This window comes from Triticum aestivum, chromosome 4D (genome assembly GCF_018294505.1).
Source record: "Triticum aestivum cultivar Chinese Spring chromosome 4D, IWGSC CS RefSeq v2.1, whole genome shotgun sequence".
Lineage (NCBI taxonomy): Eukaryota > Viridiplantae > Streptophyta > Magnoliopsida > Poales > Poaceae > Triticum > Triticum aestivum.
Genome location: NC_057805.1, coordinates 450425375 through 450443776, shown reverse-complemented (window position 1 = coordinate 450443776; position 18402 = coordinate 450425375).

The window sequence follows — 18402 nt, the reverse complement described above, 5'->3', positions numbered from 1 at the left end:
AAGCCCACGCCGACCAAGCTTCCACCGTCGTTCACATGCAGCTGCCAGCCCAACCAGCTGGGCGGGCACCTGCGTGGCAACATGCAGCCCCCAGGCCAACTCATCAAGCGCATGCGTGGCGGCATGCAGATCTTCGTGAAGGCTCCACCACCGCGCCACCTCAGCTGCCTGCCCGCCTACATGGCGCCGCACGCATCGATGGCCAAGGCGCGTGTCGAAGCGAGGAGGAGCGGCGACGGACAAGACGGGCCTCGCCCCCGTCCCCAATAAAGCAAGGGGACACCTAAGTTGTGCATTATATGCGTCTTGTCCTGTAATACGAGCGATAAGCTCAGGGCACTGTACGCCTTTCCACCTCCTGTGTGCCACTGTGGCAGCCCCTTTCGACTATAAAAGGAGGCCCATGGCATACTAGAGAAGGATTCGGCTCTTTCGAACCACGCACTCACCACAGCTTGTTCGAGAGCTCAAGAACTCTCTGAAATACACCCACCAAAGCAGGACTAGGGTTTTACGCATCCTCACGGCCCGAACATGGGTAAACGACCCTTGTGCTGTCTACTAGCCCTGCTCTCCTCGCAACCCCGCGCCCCGGCAACCGTAGTAGGGATTCTTTTGATCCCATAGGTGTCGTTCCACACCGACATCTTTGGCGCGCCAGGTAGGGGCCGCAATTGTGAGAATTTGGTCTAGTAGTTAGCCTAGCAGTTCTTCGTCGCCATGGCTCCCAAGAAGAAGACGGCCACGGCGATCGGCTCGTTGGGAGCCGAACGGCCCGTGCCGGTGCGAACGAGCAGTGGACCGGTCGCGGACAGGACCCGGGCCGCGGCCCGTGAGCACCGGCATCGCCCTGGCAGCCAGAGCCTGGCGAGCAGCGTCGTTCGCGCCCCAGACGATCGGCCGCACGTCGCCAGATCCAAAGACGGAGTTGGCCCCCCCGCAGGCGGTGCGGGGCCCTCCAGGAGTGTCGTCGTGCCACCTCCGGGCGGCGCAGTGGCCTCCAAGACGCCCACGCCGGCGACCATTGCGCGCTCTTCCCATGGTGTGCGCGCCGAACAGCGTCACCACACTGGTGACCCTGGGCACCTCCGTGGGAAGAGCCATGTGCGTCATCCGCGAGATGAAGGGGTTCAGCATGCCCGCCAAAGTGCTGGCAAAAATGGCGCGCAGCCGCTGGGTCGTGACGGAGCTCCTTCTAATGTAGTTAGAAGTCGAAGCGCGCCGCGATCCACGCAGCTGTCGCCGCCGCCCACGCCAGCAGAGGCTTTGGCGCGCGCCCAGTTGCTCTTCGACTTCCCTGCTGCTGCGGAGAAGCTCGACGAGTGGAGGGCCACCATCCGGAGCCTCGTCGCCATCGCCAACAAGGACGATCCGCGGCCGGCAGGGCCCTCAGGTCGGCGCTCCACCGAGCCACCACGTACTGGCGTTGGGAGGACCGGGGGAGCTGCGGCCACGGTGCACTCTCCTCCTCCTCGCCAGCCGCCGCGGGCGTCTGCCCGTCGCGACGACGCTTGTGATAACATCTCTATAGCGTCCTCCGACCCGCGGACCCACCGCGACCAGCGCCAAGTTCTTCGAGAACGAGCTCACGAAGATGCTCGGACCACCATCGCGCGCCAGCGCGATACACGCCACCAGTCGGACAAGCGGGCGGGACCCACTATGGACCACCCAGCGCCGGGGGGCTCCGGCGGCCTACCTTACGAGGTGGGCTGCCTGGCCTTCACCCGTGAGCTGCGGCAGTTCCAGTGGCCGTCCCACCGCACGTTCAAGCCCGACGTCGGCGAGAAGTACACTGGCAAGACCCATCCGTCCGAGTTCCTCAGCATCTACACCATCGCGATGCAGGCTGCTGGAGCTCGTGACGACAAGGTGCTTGCCAACTATTTCCCGCTGGCACTGAAGCCCAATGTTATGTCCTGGTTGATGCACTTGCCGGCAAATTCCATTTCTTCTTGGTCGGATCTGTGCCATGAGTTCATTGGCGCCTTCACAGGAGGCCACCAAGCTCATGGCCAGGCCAGTGATCTGCATATCATTCCCCAAAAGCAAGGGGAAACCCTGCGCAAGTACATCCAGAGATTCAGCCGGGTGCAGTACAACATCCCCGATGTTCATCCTGCCGCTGTGATCAGCGCGTTCCATCAGAACATGCGCAACCGCAAGATGCGCGAAGAGCTGGCGATGACCAAAGTTAAGGATGTGGCCGAGCTCTACGTTCTGGCCGATAGGTGCGCCCGGGCTGAAGAGCTAAGGAAGTACCCCGACGAAGACGCCGGTGCGGAAACCGACTCTACGGCGAAGACGCCGCCATCCCGACGAAGAAGGGCCGGCGTCGCAATAGGAAACGCAAAGGCAAGGCCGTGCTTGCCGTTGAAGGATCTGACGACACCGGCGCTGCCAAGAAGGTCAAGGCAGACGCCCCCAACAAGGAGATTGCCGGGTGCGCCGCCTGCCGGGCCTTGGCGGCTACCGACAAGCCAGGAAGCTCCGGCAAGCAATATTGCAAGATCCACCGCACCAAGGGCCACGACCTCCAGAACTGCCGACAAGTCGAGCTGCTTGCTGAGAAGCAAAAGGCTGAGTACGAGAAGCGGGATAAGGAGAAGGACCAGGACCGTGCTGAGGGATCCGGCAAGAAGCGTGGCGGCCAAGGAGGCCGCCCCGGCAAGGATAACCAGCAAGAGAGGCCCGCCCGGGGCCGCGACAAGAAACAAGAGGATGATGATCACGACGAGGACGACGAGTCTAGTGAGCAAGGGTTCCAGAAGGCTACGGAGGCCATGTGCGTCGATGGCGGCGCCTCGCTGCATACCTCTCACCGCCAGCTCAAGCAGTGGGCGCGTGAGATTACGGCAGCAGAGCCGTCGCTCGACGCTCAGAAGCCGCTGAAGCGGTCCAGCACGCCCCTCATCTTTGCCGCCGAGGACCACCCTGACCGCACTGCCGCGGTCGGGTGTTTGCCATTGTTGGTCTCACCAACGATACGCAACCTCAGGGTGAACAAGATGTTGGTTGACGGCGGGGCCGGCCTGAACCTGATCTCGCCTGTCATGATCAAAAGGTTGCAAATCCCTGATGGAGACCTCGAGGAGACGGGCACGTTTCAAGGGGTTAATCCGGGGAGGAGCCAGCCAAAGAGAAAGGTCACACTGCCCGTGACATTTGGAGGAGAGTTGAACTACAGGAGGGAGAGGGTCGTCTTCGACGTGGCCGAGATCCCCTTGCCCTACAACGGGATCCTTAACCGCCCAGCACTAGCCAAGTTCATGGCGGCGTCACACTACGCCTACAACATGCTAAAGATGCCCGGGCCGTTGACCATCATCTCCGTCCCCTCCGACAAGAAGGACGCACTGATCTGCGCCGACCGACTCTACCGGGAAGCAGTTGCAGCAGCTGCCATCAAGGCACCTGCTCCTGCCGCTGAAGGCCCGGGAGGGAAGAAGAAGCCCGGCAAGACCTCTCGCACCCACTCCGGCAAGCGCACCTCCTCGGAGTGTTGTGCTACCGTCGAGGACGTGCCAGAGAGCTCTACCGACAAGAGAAAGAAATCCAGAGCTGAGCCACCACCGACCAAGAAGGTGTCCGCCAGGGAGGATGGCACGGGAGGGGCCTTCACCATAGGCTCCACCCTCGAAAGCAAATAGGAAGGCGCGCTCGTCACCTTCCTGCGGGCGAATGTCGACGTGTTTGCGTGGCAAGCATCCGACATCCCCGGTGTTCCCAGGGAGGTGATTGAGCACCACCTAGCTGACTGCCCTCATGTGCGGCCCGTCAAGCAGAAGGTCAGGAAGCAGGCTCTGGAGAGGTAGGAGTTCATCACAGAGGAGATCAGGAAGTTGGAAGCGGCAGGTTTGGTGAGAGGAGTGCTCCACCCGACGTGGTTAGCCAATCCGGTGGTGGTGCGCAAAGTGAATGGGAAGTGGAGGCTGTGTATTGATTACACAGATATCAATAAGGCTTGTCCTAAGGACCCCTTCCCGTTGCCGCGCATCGACCAGATTGTTGACTCCACGGCCGGGTGTGATCTGTTATCATTCCTCGACGCCTACTTGGGCTACCACCAAATCTTCATGACAAGAGAGGATGAAGAAAAGATAGCATTCATCACCCCATGTGGTACGTATTGCTTTTTACGGATGCCTTTCGGGTTTAAGAGTGCTGGCTCAACGTTCGCAAGAGCAGTCCAAATTGGCTTTGAACCTCAGCTCCATAGAAATATGGAGGCATACATGGATGACATAGTGGTCAAAACCAAGGACGAGCCAACTCTTGTGCAAGATCTGGAAGAGACATTTGCCAACCTGCGCAAGATCAACCTCAAGCTGAACCCTGAGAAGTGTGTCTTCGGCATTCCACCGGCAAGCTTCTCGGGTTCTTTGTGTCGTAGCGCGGGATCGAGGCAAACCCAGACAAGATCAAGCCTATTGAGCAGATTGAGGCGCCCAAGCGGATCAAAGATGTGCGTCGGCTCGCCGGCTGCGTTGCCGCCATGAGCCGATTCATCTCCAAGTCCGCCGAGCGCGCCCTTCCCTTCTTAAAAATCTTGAAGAAAGCGGGCCCAATGTAGTGGACCCCAGGAGCCGAGGCAGCATTGTAGGATCTGAAGAAATACCTTTCCTCCACGCCAATACTGGTTGCGCCTAAACCACAAGAGCCGTTGCTGCTATATCTCGCGGCGACGAATCAAGTGGTCAGCGCCGCACTAGTGGCACAGAGGGAGGTCGACAAGGAGGCAGTAACGGCGGCAGAACCAGCGGATGTCGAGCCAAAGATTCCCTCGGCAGGGCCTGGTGCCGGCGAGGCGCGGCCCCCGGCAGAGTCTGATGCCACCAAGGCAGTGCCCGCGCAGTCGAGCGAGGTGGTGCAAAAGAAGAAGATGATGCAGCACCCGGTTTACTTTGTCAGCTCCCTCTTGCAGGGAGCTAGGTCGAGGTATTCCGGTGTGCAAAATTGCTCTTCGGCCTCCTTATGGCCTCGAGGAAGTTGCGTCATTACTTCCAAGCCCACGAGATCACTGTCGTCACCCGCCTCCCGTTGCAACGGATACTGCATAACCCAGATGCAGCCGGAAGGATTGTGGAATGGGCCTTGGAGCTATCAAGTTTTGGTTTGAAGTTTGAAAGTACCTCAACAATCCAGAGCAGAGTGTTGGTGGAGTTCATTGCAGAATGGACCTCAACGCCTGACGAAGAAATCCAGGAGACCACTCTCCCCGGCAAGGAAGCAGACCGCGACTGGATCATGTACTTTGATGGGGCTTTCTCGCTGCAAGGCGCCGGTGCCGGTGTGCTGCTCGTCGCGCCCACCGGAGAGCACCTCAAGTACGTGATCCAGATGCACTTCCCCAGGGAGGTGTCCACCAACAACACTGCTAAATACGAGGGACTGCTCACCGGTCTCAGGATCGCGGCAGACCTCGGGGTTAAGAAGCTCATCGTCAGGGGTGACTCGCAGCTTGTTGTTAGGCAGGTTAACAAGGATTACCAGAGCCCATTGATGGAGGCCTACGTAGATGAGGTGAGGAAGCTGGAGGAACGCTTTGACGGTATCCAAGCAGAGCACGTCCCCCGAATGGAGAACGACATCACCGATTACCTGTCAAAGCGTGCTGCATTCAAGCTACCTGTGGAACCAGGTACCTTTTTGCTCCGGTTAACTCAACCATCCGTCGGACCATCAGCGGGGCAGAACAAGCAGAGGAAGTCAGGTCCCGGCAAGTACTTTCCTACCGAGCCCCCTGGGGCTGCCGGCAAGGGTGCTATTGCGGACGCTGAGCCTGCCCAAGAGCAACTGGCTCCGGCAGGGCGTCCAGCCCTGGCCGTAGAGACAGCCCTCCCATGGCGGAAGAAATGCCTTTGGTCCTTGCCGTCGAGCCCCAGGCTCCGGCATGGGCGCAGCGTACCGTCCAATTCCTCCAAACAAGGGAGCTTCCTGAGGAGCAGGAAGAAGCGGAAAAAGTAGCATGTTGGTCCGCCCTGTACCAGTTCGTCGATGACGTCCTGTACAGGAGAAGACCAAACGGTGTGAAATTGAAGTGCATCCCCTGGGAGGAAGGACTGGAGCTGTTGGCGGAGATACACGGAGGCATATGTGCCTCCCACATAGGGTCGAGGGCCCTTGCCGGGAAGGCGTTCCGGCAAGGTTTCTTCTGGCCCACCGCCCTCTAGGATGCAACGGCACTAGTAACCAAGTGTGAAGCGTGTCAGTTCCATCCAAAGAAGCTTCATCAACCAGCTCAAGCCCTTCAAACAATCCCTCTCTCCTGGCCAATCTCGGTCTGGGGGCTCGATATACTGGGCCCTTTCCCCCGCGCTGTCGGGGGCTTTGAGTACTTGTACGTTGCAATCGACAAGTTCACAAAGTGGCCGGAAGTGGAGGCAGTGAGAAAGGTGACTGCTCAGTCAGCCGTCAAGTTCTTCAAGGGACTGGTCTGCCGTTTTGGTGTGCCAAACAAAGTCATCACCGACAACGGCACGCAGTTCACAAGCCACACCTTCATCCAATACATTCAAGATCTCGGTAGCAAGGTCTGTTTTGCTTCCGTGGCACATCCACGGAGCAACGGCCAAGTGGAGAGGGCAAATGCTGAAGTATTGCGAGGCCTGAGAATGAAGACCTTTGACAAGCTGCACAAGAGTGGAAGGCGCTGGATTGATGAATTGCCGGCGGTTCTTTGGTCGATCAGGACGACGCCAAATCGAGCCACCAGCCAGACACCTTTTGCCCTGGTATACAGGGAAGAAGCATTTCTCCCCACGGAACTCATATACGGGTCACCTCGAGTGCTCGCTTATGATGAGCTTGAGCAAGAGCAGTTGCGCCAAGATGACACGACGCTCCTTGAGGAAGATCATCTTCGGGCGGCTGTGAGAGCAGCACGCTACCAGCAAGCCTTGCGCCGCTACCATAGCCGCAAGGTTCATGCCCGAAGCTTTGAGGAAGGCGACCTTGTTCTTCGGCGCATTCAGTCGGCCAAGAATTCCAACAAGTTGACGCCAAAGTGGGAAGGCCCTTATCGGGTAACGCGAGTCACCAGGCCCGGCGCGGTCCGCCTGGAGACCGAAGATGCTGTCCCAGTGAGCAGCTCCTGGAACATCGAGCATCTTCGCAAGTTTTACCCATAAGGCGCGGCTTGTCGGGCCTCCCGGCAAGCCACCTTTTGTACAAGCTTTGCCGGCAAGGCATGTGACCCTTTGTACAAAGCCAGGCGCAGACCCTGAGCATAAATAAATGAAGCGCTGGCACCCTAAGTTATAGCATGCATGCTAGGTCGAGTCTCTTCCTTGGTTAGGGTTGATAGTGCTTAGCGGCGACTAACCCCTAGCCTAGAGGTCGAGTGCGCGTCTATCTGTTCCTTTTCTATCCTCCTTTGGTTCGCAGGGCACATGAGCACTTCTGCTGAGCTACTTGGAAAGAAGGAAACAGACCGACGTCCCGACCCCGGCAAACCAGAGTTGCCGGGGGCTGCGAGCACAAGGATCCAACCGCGGCAAGACAAGGTTGCCGGGGGCTGCAGATCCAGATAAGTCTTTCATCCCCTATCATGCATTTCGGAACAGGACTGGGGCATGTGAAACCTCATTTTTATCTCTAGGCTGCCGTGCTCCCCTTTTTCCTATACCTAAGGATTATTTCCTGGGTCCGGATTTGGTTGTAGCCGCGGAGCAAGGAGGTAGAACGAGGAGCCTAAAGCCCACTTCATCCCTGCCTCCGCCAAGAGCGCGAGAACGGTCGAGTGGAGTGGGGGAACGGCAAGGCCTGTTGCCGGGCGAAAAACGTTTATCTTAAACAATAACAAGGATTCGCTCCTTGTCGCGGGATTTACCCGCGGACGAATAACCCGGCAAGCATCCCTTTTTCATTAAAAACATCCCATACAGGTACAGTTCGTACGAAATGAAAAACATGAGCAAGGGGATTACAAGTTCTAAATTTAACAAAGGCCCGAAGGCTTACAAACTAAAAAAGAGATAAGATGCCCGTAATCCCTTTCTTGTCCCTCTCCTCAGGAGGCAGGTCAAGGAGGCGAGAGGGCAAAAGGGGCGCCTAGGCGAGCTACGAGCGGCAGAAAGAACCAAGAGAACACCTCGGTGGCCGCCCACGGGTGGGCCGGTGATGACGGTGCCAGGAAAGGAGCTGGAAGACGAGGCGGCAGGACCGGCAATACGCGATGAAGGCGTCGGTGCCCGCGTACTCCGAGTTGACGGCCTTGCCGCCCGCCCTCTTCCTCTTCTGCAGCCTCCCGACGCCAGCCGCCCAAGGAGACGGCCCCGAGAAGTTCAAGGAGCTGGCCCCTCCCCCGGCAAACCTCTGCCGGAGGAGTGGCCAGGTGCAGATGCTGCTGCTGCCGCACCCGCCCAGGCGCGGGGCGTCCGACGCCTAGTCGGACTCGTCCCCTTCATCTGCCCCGCTGTCCTCCTCATCACTTTCGCTCGAGGAAGAGCTTCCATCGTCGGAATCTCCGTCGGAGGAGCTCTCCACGCAGCACTTCAGGCGAGTTCCGAACTCTCCGAAGACCTTGACGGAGAGCAGGCCGTCCTCCATTAATTTGAAGTAGAGGACGAGCCCCACCATCAGGCTGTGCATGCGAGCGAACGTCTTCCACCCACGACGGAGGTACATGACCCGAGGAGCCGGGAAGTCGACGTCGACCCGCGTGCCCCCATTCCCACAACCCCTCATATGCAATCTGAGGGATTGGGGCCGGTCACGCTCCATCTCCCGAGCAAACGGGGCGGGAAGACGGAAACGGCGACGCGGGGGCCGGCGCAGCCTGATGAAGAACTCGCGGGGCTGGTCTCCGACATGACCCTCCATCGGGAAAGGCACCATTGGCAGGGGCGAAGCCGCCGCGCCGCCCCGTCCTCCTCTTCCCCGAGCACTACGACCTCTGCCCCGGCCTCGCCCACGGCCTCGCCCCTCCCCCTTCCCCTCGCGGCCGGTTCCACCACCACGGGCTCAGGAGGAGGAGGGACACGCTGATGAGCGGCGACCCTCGCCGCCACCGTCGAAGGACCCGGATTCCCTTTCTCCATGGCGAGTGAAAGGAAGAAGCAGAAGCAAGAGGAGATAGATGACAGAAGAATGCGGGACACCATCCCCCCTTCCCCCTCTTTATAAAGGGGTGGGGTCGGGGCTCGGCCGCCCCGCTCGGCCAATCCAGCCACCGGAGGCGCAGGGAATCAGGACCGACCCGCCGCCCCAACCAGCGACGGCCCGGTTTCCCGCCTCCACCGCTTACCATCCCAGACGCATGAAGGACGTGTGGCGGACGTGCAGAACTGAGGGGACGGGTGAAGCGACACCTCCCCACCCCGTGATCGTGGGGAGTGGACGCCTTGAAGACCGTGGCCCAGCCCTGTTCAGTAAATGAGCCGCGCCTACACGCCTCCCTCTTTTTACGGGGAAGGCGCGAGCCGCCTCTTTACTCTGATATGATGCATGCGTGCGGAAATCGCCCCACGCATGCCGCCCACGTCACGCACGCCCCTCCACGCCACGCCACGCGCACGAGTCATGGGAAGCACCGCGCGCAAAGAGTCTTACCGCGGTAAAAACCGCCCCGCCTGCCCGCGCACCGTTCTGGGCCTGGCCCAACAACGTGTCGCGCTTATGTGTGGCCCAGGTCCGGGGACTCCTGTCGGTGTACAAAAAGAGGGGTGCGTTTTTGTACCCCTATACCTTTGCACGGGCAGTCAGAGCCGCGCCTACGGTCACGACAAGCAGAACAGGGGAGGTGAACCAAGGTAAAACCAAAACCCGAGGCAACCAGAGCAACGCCAAGGCCAAGACCACAAAGAGCAGAGGGACGAAGCAGGCTCCCCCGGCAAGACCCTTGCCGGGGCAGCTCGCCCCACACCAACAGAGCGAGCCACCCTTGAGCCCACGGTCCCCAACACCATCATCGACATGGGGCCAGGGCTCGGGAAGGCACCTGTGTGGTGGCATGCAGATCTTTGTGAAGACATATTCAAGATCAGATGAGGATTAGAAGACGACGATCCTCGGCAAGATCCTTGCCGAGGAAGGCCACCAGAACCCCGGCAAGGCCCTTGCCGGGGACGACAGCACGCCATGGCAAGACCCTTGCCGGGGCGCCCGGCGAGGCCCTCACCAAGGACGCCAGCAGGGCCACCGCCAAGCCCACGCCGACCAAGCTTCCACTGCCGTTCACATGCAGCTGCCAGCCCAACCAGCTGGGCGGGCACCTGCGTGGCAACATGCAGCCCCCAGGCCAACTCATCAAGCGCCTGCGTGGCGGCATGCAGATCTTCGTGAAGGCTCCACCACCGCGCCATCTCAGCTGCCTGCCCGCTTACATGGCGCCGCACCCATCACTGGCCAAGGCGCGTGTCGAAGCGAGGAGGAGCGGCGACGGACGGGACGGGTCTCGCCCCCGTCCCCAATAAAGCAAGGGGACACCTAAGCTGCGCATTAAATGCATCTTGTCCTGAAATACGAGCGATAAGCTCAGGGCACTGTACGCCTTTCCACCTCCTGTGTGCCACTGTGGCAGCCCCTTTCGACTATAAAAGGAGGCCCATGGCATACTGGAGAAGGATTCGGCTCTTTCGAACCACGCACTCACCACAGCTAGTTCGAGAGCTCAAGAACTCTCTGAAATACACCCACCAAAGCAGGACTAGGGTTTTACGCATCCTCGCGGCCCGAACCTGGGTAAAAGACCCTTGTGCTGTCTATTAGCCCTGCTCTCCTCGCAACCCCGCGCCCCGGCAACCGTAGTAGGGATTCTTCTGATCCCATAGGTGTCGTTCCACACCGACATATTTGTTGGGGAACGCAGTATTTCAAAAAATTTACCTACGATCACGCAAGATCTATCTATGAGATGCATAGCAACGAGTGGGAGAGTGTGTCCACGTACCCTCGTAGGCCGAAAGCGGAAGAGTCAAGTAACGCAGTTGATGTAGTCGAACGTCTTCGTGCCGAACGCACGGCACCTCCGCGATCTGCACATGTTCAGCTCGGTGACGTCCCTCGAACTCTTGATCCAGCTGAGGCTGAGGGAGAGTTTCGTCAGCACGACGGCGTGATGACGGTGATGATGACGTTACCGACGCAGGGCTTTGCCTAAGCACTACAACGATATGGCCGAGGTGGAAATATGTGGAGGGGGCACCGCACACGGCTAAGAATTAACTTGTGTGTCTATGGGTTGCCCCCTGCCCCCGTATATAAAGGACCAAGGGGGAGGCCAGCCGGCCCTCATAGGGTGCGCCCAAGGGGGGCAATCCTACTCCAAGTAGGAGTTGGATCCCCCCTTTCCTAGTCCTACTAGGAGAAGAAGGAAGGAGAGGGGAAACAGAAGGAAGGAGGGGGCGCCGCCCCTTCCCCTAGTCCAATTCGGACTAGGCCCATGGGGGCGTGCGCGGCCAGCCCTTGGCTGCCCCTCTCTCTCCCCTAGGACCAATAAGGCCCATTACTTCTCCGGTGGTTCTGATAACCCTTCCGGCACTCCGATATTTATCCAGTGACCCCCGAAACTCATCCGGTGTCCGAATAACATCGTCCAATATATCATTCTTTATGTATCGACCATTTCGAGACTCCTCGTCATGTACCTGATCACATCCGGGACTCCAAACAATCTTCGGTACATCAAAACACATAAACTCATAATACCGATCGTCATCGAACGTTAAGCGTGCGGACCCTACGGGTTCGAGAACTATGTAGACATGACCGAGACTCATCTCCGATCAATAACCAATAGCGGAACCTGGATGCTCATATTGGCTCCTACATATTCTACGAAGATCTTTATCGGTCAAACCGTTTAACAACATACGTTTTTCCCTTTGTCGTCAGTATGTTACTTGCCCGAGATTCGATCGTCGGTATCTCAATACCTAGTTCAATCTCGTTACTGGCAAGTCTCCTTACTCATTCCATAATGCATCATCCCATAACTAACTCATTAGTCACATTGCTTGCAATTATAGTGATGTGCATTACCGAGAGGGCCCAGAGATACCTCTCCGACAATCGGAGTGACAAATCCTAATCTCGATCTATGCGAACTCAACAAACACCATCAGAGACACCTGTAGAGCATGTTTATAATCACCCAATTATGTTGTGACCTTTGGTAGCACACTAAGTGTTCCTCCGGTATTCGGGAGTTGCATAATCTCATAGTCATAGGAACATGTATAAGTCATGAAGAAAGCAATAGCAACAAACTAAATGATCATCGTGCTAAGCTAACGGATGGGTCTTGTCAATCACATCATTCTCTAATGATCTGATCTCGTTAATCAAATGACAACTCATGTCTATGGTTAGGAAACTTAACCATCTTTGATTAACGAGCTAGTCAAGTAGAGGCATACTAGTGACACTCTGTTTGTCTATGTATTCACACATGTACTAAGTTTCCGGTTAATACAATTCTAGCATGAATAATAAACATTTATCATGATATAAGGAAATATAAACAACAACTTTATTATTGCCTCTAGGGCATATTTCCTTCAGTCTCCCACTTGCACTAGAGTCAATAATCTAGATTACACAGTAATGATTCTAACACCCATGGAGTCTTGATGCTAATCATGTTTTGCTCGTGAGAGAGGCTTAGTCAATGGGTCTGCAACATTTAGATTCGTATGTATCTTGCAAATCTCTATGTCTCCCTCCTTGACTTGATTGCGGATGGAATTGAAGCGTCTCTTGATGTGCTTGGTTCTCTTGTGAAATCTGAATTCCTTTGCCAAGGCAATTGCACCAGTATTATCACAAAAGATTTTCATTGGACCCGATGCACTAGGTATGACACCTAGATCGGATATGAACTCCTTCATTTGCTGCTTCCGAAGCAGCTATGTACTCCGCTTCACACGTAGATCCCGCCATGACGCTTTACTTAGAACTGCACCAACTAACAGCTCCACCGTTCAATATAAATACGTATCCGGTTTGTGACTTAGAGTCATCCGGATCAGTGTCAAAGCTTGCATCGACGTAACCATTTCTGACGAGCTCTTTGTCACCTCCATAAACGAGAAACATATCCTTAGTCCTTTTCAGGTATTTCAGGATGTTCTTGACCGTTGTCCAGTGATCCACTCTTGGATTACTTTGGTACCTCCCTGCTAAACTAATAGCAAGGCACACATCAGGTCTGGTACACAGCATTGCATACATGATAGAACCTATGGCTGAAGCATAGGGAATGACTTTCATTTTCTCTCTATCTTCTGCAGTGCTCGGGCATTGAGTCTGACTCAATTTCACACCTTGTAACACAGGCAAGAACCCTTTCTTTGCTTGATCCATTTTGAACTTCTTCAAAACTTTATCAAGGTATGTGCTTTGTGAAAATCCAATTAAGCGTCTTGATCTATCTCTATATATTTTGATGCCCAATATATAAGCAGCTTCACCGAGGTCTTTCATTGAAAAACTCGTGTTCAAGTATCCTTTTATGCTATCCAGAAATTCTATATCATTTCCAATCAACAATATGTCATCCACATATAAGATTAGAAATGCTACAGAGCTCCCACTCACTTTCTTGTAAATACAGGCTTCTCCAAAAGTCTGTATAAAACCATATGCTTTGATCACACTATCAAAATGTTTATTCCAACTCCGAGATACTTGCACCAGTCCATAAATGGATCGCTGGAGCTTGCACACTTTGTTAGCATCCTTTGGATTGATAAAACCTTCTAGTTGCATCATATACCACTCTTCTTCCAGAAATCCATTCAGGAATGCAGTTTTTACATCCATTTGCCAAATTTCATAATCATAAAATGCGGCAATTGCTAACATGATTCGGACGGACTTAAGCATCGCTACGGGTGAGAAGGTCTCATCGTAGTCAACTCCTTGAACTTGTCGAAAACCTTTCGCAACAAGTCGAGGTTTGTAGATAGTAACATTACCATCAGCGTCAGTCTTCTTCTTGAAGATCCATTTATTTTCTATGGCTTGCCGATCATCAGGCAAGTCAACCAAAGTCCACACTTTGTTCTCATACATGGATCCCGTCTCAGATTTCATGGCCTCAAGCCATTTCGCTGAATCTGGGCTCATCATCGCTTCCTCATAGTTCGTAGGTTCGTCATGGTCAAGTAACATGACCTCCAGAACAGGATTACCGTACCACTCTGGTGCGGATCTTACTCTGGTTGACCTATGAGGTTCGGTAGTAACTTGATCTGAAGTTAGATGATCATCATCATTAGCTTCCTCACTAATTGGTGTAGGAGTCACAAGAACTAATTTCCGTGATGAACTACTTTCCAATAAGGGAGCAGGTACAGTTACCTCATCAAGTTCTACTTTCCTCCCACTCACTTCTTTCGAGAGAAACTCCTTCTCTAGAAAGGATCCATTCTTACACATCTTGCCTTCGGATCTATGATAGAAGGTGTACCCAACAGTATCCTTTGGGTATCCTATGAAGACATATTTCTCCGATTTGGGTTTGAGCTTATCACGTTGAAGCTTTTTCACATAAGCATCGCAGCCCCAAACTTTAAGAAATGACAACTTGGGTTTCTTGCCAAACCACAGTTCATAAGGTGTCGTCTCAACGGATTTAGATGGTGCCCTATTTAACGTGAATGCAGCCGTCTCTAAAGAATAACCCCAAAATAATAGCGGTAAATCAGTAAGAGACATCATAGATCGCACCATATCTAATAAAGTGCGATTACGACGTTCAGACACACCATTACGCTGTGGTGTTCCGGGTGGCGTGAGTTGCGAAACTATTCCGCATTGTTCTAAATGAAGACCAAACTCGTAACTCAAATATTCTCCTCCACGGTCAAATCACAAAAACTTTATTTTCTTGTTACGATGATTTTCCACTTCACTCTAAAATTCTTTGAACTTCTCAAATGTTTCAGACTTATCTTTCATCAAGTAGATATACCCATATCTGCTCAAATCATCTGTGAAGGTCAGAAAATAACGATACCCGCCGTGAGCCTCAATATTCATCGGACCGCATACATTAGTATGTATTATTTCCAATAAATCTGTTGCTCGCTCCATTGTTCTGAAGAACGGAGTTTTAGTCATCTTGCCCATGAGGCATGGTTCACAAGTACCAAGTGTTTCATAATCAAGTGATTCCAAAAGTCCATCAATATGGAGTTTCCTCATGTGCTTTACACCAATATGACCCAAACGGCAGTGCCAAATAAGTTGCACTATCATTATCAACTCTGCATCTTTTGGCTTCAATATTATGAATATGTGTATCACTACTATCAAGATTCAACAAAAATAGACCACTCTTCAAGGGTGCATGACCATAAAAGATATTACTCATATAAATAGAACAACCATTATTCTCAGATTTAAATGAATAACTGTCTCGCATCAAACAAGATCCAGATATAATGTTCATGCTTAACACTGGCACCAAATAACAATTATTCAGGTCTAAAACTAATCCCGAAGGTAGATGTAGAGGTAGCGTGCCGACGGCGATCACATCGACTTTGGAACCATTTCCCACACGCATCGTCACCTCGTCCTTAGCCAATCTTCGCTTAATCCGTAGTCCCTGTTTCGAGTTGCAAATATTAGCAACAGAACCAGTATCAAATACCCAGGCACTACTACGAGCATTAGTAAGGTACACATCAATAACATGTATATCACATATACCTTTGTTCACTTTGCCATCCTTCTTATCCGCCAAATACTTGGGGCAGTTCCGCTTCCAATGACCAGTCCCTTTGCAGTAGAAGCACTCAGTCTCAGGCTTAGGTCCAGACTTGGCTTCTTCACTTGAGAAGCAACTTGCTAGCCATTCTTCTTGAAGTTCCCCTTCTTCCCTTTACCCATTTTCTTGAAACTAGTGGTCTTGTTGACCATCAACACTTGATGCTCCTTCTTGATTTCTACCTCCGCAGCCTTTAGCATTGCAAAGAGCTCAGGAATTGTCTTATCCATCCCTTGCATATTATAGTTAATCATGAAGCTTTTGTAGCTTGGTGGCAGTGATTGAAGAACTCTGTCAATGACACTATCAACCGGAAGATTAACTCCCAGCTGAGTCAAGTGATTATGATACCCAGACATTTTGAGTATATGTTCACTGACAGAACTATTCTCCTCCATTTTACAGTTGTAGAACTTATTGGAGACTTCATATCTCTCAATCCGGGCATTTGCTTGAAATATTAACTTCAACTCCTGGAACATCTCATATGCTCCATGACGTTCAAAACGTCGTTGAAGTCCCGGTTCTAAGCCGTAACGCATGGCACATTGAACTATCGAGTAGTCATCAGCTTTGCTCTGTCAGGCGTTCACAACGTCCGGCGTTGCTCCTGCAGTGGGTCTTGCACCTAGCGGTGCTTCCAGGACGTAATTCTTCTGTGCAGCAATGAGGATAATCCTCAAGTTACGGACCCAGTCCGTGTAGTTGCTACCATCATCTTTCAACTTAGCTTTCTCTAGGAACGCATTAAAATTCAAAGGAACAGTAGCACGGGCCATTGATCTACAACAACATAGACATGCAAACTACTATCAGGTACTAAGTTCATGATAAATTAAAGTTCAATTAATCATATTACTTAAGAACTCCCACTTAGATAGACATCCCTCTAATCATCTAAGTGATCACGTGATCCATATCAACTAAACCATGCCCGATCATCACGTGAGATGGAGTAGTTTTGAATGGTGAACATCACTATGTTGATCATATCTACTATATGATTCATGCTCGACCTTTTGGTCTCGGTGTTCCGAGGCCATATCTGCATATGCTAGGCTCGTCAAGTTTAACCCGAGTATTCTGCATGTGCAAAACTGGCTTGCATCCGTTGTATGTGAACGTAGAGCTTATCACACCCGATCATCACGTGGTGTCTCGGCACGACGAACTTTCGCAATGGTGCATACTCAGGGAGAACACTTGTACCTTGAAATTTACTAAGAGATCATCTTATGATGCTACCGCCGAACTAAGCAAAATAAGATGCATAAAGATAAACATCACATGCAATCAATATAAGTGATATGATATGGCCATCATCATCTTGTGCCTTTGATCTCCATCTCCAAAGAACCGTCATGATCACCATCGTCACCGGCTTGACACCTTGATCTCCATCGAAGCATCGTTGTCGTCTTGCCAACTATTGCTATCACGACTATCGCTACCGCTTAGTGATAAAGTAAAGCAATTACATGGTGATTGCATTTCATACAATAAAGCGACAACTATAAGGCTCCTGCCAGTTGACGATAAATGTTACAAACATGACCATCTCATACAACAATTTATATATCATCACGTCTTGACCATATCACATCACAACATACCCTGCAAAAACAAGTTAGACGTCCTCTACTTGTTGTTGCAAATTTTACATGACTGCTACGGGCTTAGCAAGAACCGTTCTTACCTACGCATCAAAAACCAAAATGATTTTTTGTCAAGTGTATTGTTTTAACCTTCAACAAGGACCGGGTGTAGTCACACTCGATTCAACTAAAGTTGGAGAAATAGACACCCACTAGCCACCTGTGTGCGAAGCACGGCGGTAGAACCAGTCTCATGAATGCAGTCATGTAATGTCGGTCTGGGCCGCTTCATCCAACAATACCGCCGAATCAAAGTATGACATGCTGGTAAGCAGTATGACTATTACCGCCCACAACTCTTTGTGTTCTACTCGTGCATATAACATCTACGCATAGACCTGGCTCGGATGCCACTGTTGGGGAACGCAGTATTTCAAAAAATTTACCTACGATCACGCAAGATCTATCTATGAGATGCATAGCAACGAGCTGGAGAGTGTGTCCACGTACCCTCGTAGACCGAAAGCCGAAGCGTTAAGTAACGCAGTTGATGTAGTCAAACGCCTTCGCGATCCAACCAATCAAGTATCGAACGCACGGCACCTCCGCGATCTGCACGCGTTCAGCTCGGTGACGTCCCTCGAACTCTTGATCCAGTTGAGGCCGAGGGAGAGTTTCGTCAGCACAACGACATGATGACGGTGATGATGAAGTTACCGACGCAGGGCTTCGCCTAAGCACTACAACGATATGACAGAGGTGGAAATATGTGGAGGGGGACACCGCACACGGCTAAGAATCAACTTGTGTGTCTATGGGGTGCCCCCTGCCCCCGTATATAAAGGAGCAAGGGGGAGGCCGGCCGGCCCTCATAGGGTGCGCCCAAGGGGGGCAATCCTACTCCAAGTAGGAGTTGGATCCCCCTTTCCAAGTCCTACTAGGAGAAGAAGGAAGGAGAGGGGAAAGAGAAGGAATGAGGGGGCACTGCCCCTCCCCCTAGTCCAATTTGGACTAGGCCCATGGGGGGCGCGCGGCCAGCCCTTGGCTGCCCCTCTCTCTCTCTCCCCTAGGCCCAATAAGGCCCATTAC